The sequence below is a fragment of the Equus asinus genome, unplaced genomic scaffold (genome assembly GCF_041296235.1).
Source record: "Equus asinus isolate D_3611 breed Donkey unplaced genomic scaffold, EquAss-T2T_v2 contig_584, whole genome shotgun sequence".
NCBI classification, from domain to species: Eukaryota; Metazoa; Chordata; class Mammalia; order Perissodactyla; family Equidae; genus Equus; species Equus asinus.
In genome coordinates this window covers 102,769-107,514 of record NW_027225276.1, presented here as the reverse complement: position 1 = coordinate 107,514, position 4,746 = coordinate 102,769, and the positions used below count along the sequence as shown (strand labels likewise).

Sequence of the window (4,746 nt, the reverse complement as noted above, 5' to 3'; positions counted from 1 at the left end):
TAATTTTCATACTCCAATGTTGGGAGAAAAACAAAAATATCAAAGAATATATAAAAACAAAAGATGTAGCAGCGTGGGCGGGTCGCGCGGGCTGCGGAGAGGCGGGCCGGGCGCGGAGCAGGGGAGAGGCCCGCGGCGGCGGCGGCGGCGGCGGCGGTGGAGACTGGCCCTGGCGGCTCGGGCCCCGCATCGGAGCAGGCCTCGCGGCGCTCCCCCGGCCGGCGCGCTGGTCAGCGAGGCCCAGGCCGCCCGCCGCGGCGCGGGGAGCGATTGTTACTTTAGCTGATGGGTGCTTATCGGACGGCCCACATGGAGAAGAGCTTCATCGCTGCAGAAAGTGCTGTTGGACAGCGCTGATCTGGACTCCTGTCTTAGCCTTGGTTGTGGATGTCATGTTCTTGAAATCATGAATCCTGTTTATAGCCCTGGTTCTTCTGGGGTTCCCTATGCAAACGCCAAAGGAATTGGTTATCCAGCTGGTTTCCCCATGGGCTACACAGCAGCGGCTCCCGCCTACTCCCCCAACATGTACCCTGGAGCGAACCCCACCTTCCAAACAGGTTACACTCCTGGCACACCTTACAAAGTGCCCTGTTCCCCCACCAGTGAGGCAGTGCCACCATACTCCTCCCCGAGCCCCTACCAGACCGCCGTGTACCCCGTGCGAAGTGCCTACCCCCAGCAGAGCCCATACGCACAGCAAGGCACATACTGCACACAACCCCTGTAGGCAGCACCTCCTCACGTCGTCCACCACACCACGGTGGTGCAGCCCAATGGCATGCCGGCGACGGTGTACCCTGCACCTATCCCTCCACCTACAGGCAACGGGGTCACCATGGGCATGGTGGCTGGGACCACTATGGCGATGTCAGCAGGTACCCTGCTGACTGCCCACTCCCCAACTCCTGTCGCCCCTCACCCAGTCACGGTGCCCACATATCAGGCCCCCGGAACACCCACCTACAGCTACGTGCCCCCTCAGTGGTGATCACCCTGCGATGTTTGAGGATGGAGCTGTGCGGTCACATAATGGAGGTTCCACAGCTGGTGCTGCAGGCCTGGCGCCTCCAGCCCGGACTTTCTTCCTAATGCTCTGACACTTAGCTAGCACTCCTGCGGCCCGCCCAGCAGGTCCCAGCGCCATGAGTCTCCAGCTGACTCTGGGTTGTTCTTACAGCAAATCCTGTTTTATGGGCTGCCTGGCAATTTTTTAGCTAACTATAGTGATAAAAAGGGAGTATTAATCTATTCAGAATCATATCTAGTTGAATGCATGTTTAAAAAAACAAACACAAAAACAAAGCTTGCTCAATCTACCTGCAGTGACTGATGCAAACCCATCATATGCAAAATCCAAAGGAATGGAAAGTGTTTTACAGCTTGTATCCCTAATGCACTGTTGTAACGTATGCAAAGTCTTAAAGTTGTGCGTGTTAAAGTGAATTTCTTCATAGAGCAAAAAAAAAACAACAACAACAAAAGATGTAAAGATTTTGAATAACTCAGTTACACAAATACACAATTTATTAAATGACTATTGATTACAACCCATAAATAAGTTAAAATAAATTGAATATTTATAAGGAAAAAATAAGAAAGAATTATGCATTTAGAAATTGAGAACAAGTCTTCTAAGTTGCTATAGGTTTAGGAAAACGTAAAAAGAAATATATCAAGAGTTACGAAAAAGAAGGAGATGCTTTTCAAACTTGTAGGATACGACTGAAGACATATCGTAGAAGGGACATAAATTGTGGCCTGGATTTAATATTTAGTCACAGAAATACATTTACCGGAATAGTAGGCAATATATCTGGGGAAATAGGAGATATCTGAGAAAAACAAACTAAAAATAAAGTAAAACAAAACAAAAGTCTTGTGCCATATAAAAAATGATTAATTTACCATAAAGTAAAATTTAAAACAAATAGTAAACAGGTTCTGGAAGTTAAGGATAAAGATTTTATAAGAAACACAAAGGGAAAAAAAGTATAAGGAAAACTGGATGAAAATGCCAGATACAAAAATTAATTGTTAAAGAATATATAACTAAAACAAAGTGCTAATTAACAGAACAGACATAACCAGTTACTGATTATTCTGCTGAATTGTCACATAGTGTAACCCTCTCAGACAACATCCAGATAAACAAATTGCTTTAACATAATAAGCATCACCAAAATAAAGTAAGTAAATACACAGGAAGAAATATTTGAAGAAATAATGAAATTTTTTTCCCAGTTGAAGCAAGATTATATTTCCCCCTCAAAATTGATATGCAATGCCAAACATAATATAGTAAAAAAAATCTACACATGGGCATATTTGTAAAGTTTAAGACCATAAAAGGTAAAGAGAAAATTCTAAACTTTCTCAAAAGAATGCCTTACAAAACAAAATAATTATGGTCTCATCTGACTTTTCCGTGACAACACTGATACAATTTTAGCCTCATTTTTGCAATAAGGAAACTAAAAGCTTCAGTTATTTTCCCAAAAATACAGCAAATGGGAGAGCCTGTCAATGTTGTCCGAATTTATTCCTAAGTAGTTGGATCCCGAGTTTCCTATACTCATCACCATATACACTTGTGTGCGCTGCTCTATATGCGTGACTTTTATTTGTCCTTCAACTAGTATCTACCCAGTTGAATGCAAGTACAATATGGCAAGCAATGTCCTCAGCACTTTGGATGCATCAGTGAAGAACAAAGACAAAAATGCTTATGGGTGCATTAGATACTAAACGTAAACATAATAAATAGGTAAATTCTATTGTATGCTAGAAGATCATCAGTGCTACAGTGAAAGGAAAAGTGGGACAAAAGTGAGGCCAATCAAGAGTGACGGGGGTGATAGTGGGGAGCTCATGCTAGGCCCCACTGAGTAGCTACCTTTGGAGCACAGACTGGAAAGAAATGAGGGAATTCACCCCATAGATTCTTGGAGAAAGAGCAGTCTAGTAAGAGGAACCTCCAAGTGCACCAGCCCTCAGGCATGACTGTGGACAGTGTGTTCTAGAATCACATGGATGCCTGTTTGGTTGGAAGGAAGAGGAGAAGGTGAGAGCAGTGAGAGATGAGGTCAGAGGGTAAGTAGGACCTACACTGGTAGGGTCCTGGAGGCCTTCATGGGGACCATGGCTTTGGCTCCAAGGTTGCTGGGAAGCTGTTGCAGGGCTTTGAGCTGGGGAGTGCCATGATCTGACTCTCACATAGGACTCGGGCTACTCTGTTGAGGGTAGGTTGCTGAGGGACATGGACTGAAGAAGGGAGATTAGGCAAACATTTCAGAAATTCGAGTGAAAGTTATGAGCAGCTCAGAGCAGAGTGGTAGCTGTGGAGGTGCTGAGACGTCACCAGATTCTGGGTGTGTTTGGAGGTAGAACCAACAGAAAAGCTGGTGGACGGGACACAGAGTGTGTGCAGTGAGAACCCTCATGGGTGACCTCAAAGCTTTGGGCTTGAGGCGCTGAAAAAAGTCACTGCCATTCAAAGTACTGAGGAAGGAGGTGCTGGGGCAGTATGGGATGGGGGATCAGGATACAGGTTTGGACTTATGATGTCGGAGATGTTTAAGAGCCATTCAAAGGGAAAGGTCACCTAGACAGGTGGATGAGTGACTGAATCAGCAAGCAAATATATATGAAATCTTTAGGAACCATCAAAACAAAGGCAAACAACCCACTAGAAAAAAAGTGTGCAAAAGGAATGAACAATAGTGTAACAGAAATTGTGGATGACCAATAAACATATCAAATACCACTGAGTATAATTAATAATTATGGAAATGAAAATGAAAGCATTAGGTAGTATTCCACACCTGCTATTTTTTTGTCAAATACTCAAGTGAGCGAACGGACCAGGTTTGGATGCTGATGTGACACACAGTGAACTCGGATGCATTGGGGGAGAAGCATAAATCTGTGCAATCACTGAAGAATAATCAGGAATTACCTGGTAAAAGTTCTACAATCATTTATTTTTGTCTTAAGTGTTCACTGTAAAACAATTTCTACTTTCATAAGGAGACTTGTCTAGATACACTCATTGAACTCTTATTTGTAATTGCAGCAAATTAGAGGAAAACACCTGAGTAGATTGTGTTTAAACAACGTAAATCTATACAGAAGTTATTATCCTTTTAAGTGATTTATAAACATCGGCACATCAGCGTATCCCAGGACAAAAGGCAGGAAAAGAAAAGACGAACACTTTCAGTGTGATTCTTTGAATATAAAGCTCAAAAGAGGCACACACGTATTTGAGGATACAAACACTTATGATAAGGTTATAAAGAAACCAAAGGATTGACTGAAACAAATTTAAAAATGTAGCTCTCTGGGAAATGTAGGAAGAGGCCACCAGGGGTTTGAATGGATTGCTGATGTATATTTCCTATATATGTGATGATCACAGGTTATTACATTTTATTTTAAATGTGTAAATATTAATAAGATGTATTCTCTGTGTGTACAATATATTTCATAATAAGAATTAAAATAATTTTAATTTTAAAAGTTTCAAAAATCAGCACAAAACCACTAAGGAGACTTCACCTTGTGGTTCTACTTCACCATATTAACGAGTACACTATTGTCATCCCACTCTCGATATACTTGCAAACACAGACCTGCTTCTGTTAAGCAAATGATCCACTCACTGCGTTCCAGAAATAACCTAAATATGGCAAGCACTCAATAACATTTGCACCAAAGTAGACCGGAAATCAGCAGTTGATTTGA

At 42.6% G+C, this 4,746-nt stretch overlaps 1 pseudogene; it reads left to right on the top strand.

The window, feature by feature from the left end:
* The first annotated feature begins 406 nt into the window (after positions 1–406).
* Positions 407–1,179, top strand: LOC139044081 (myelin-associated neurite-outgrowth inhibitor-like; annotated as a pseudogene).
* The last annotated feature ends 3,567 nt before the right edge of the window (positions 1,180–4,746 follow it).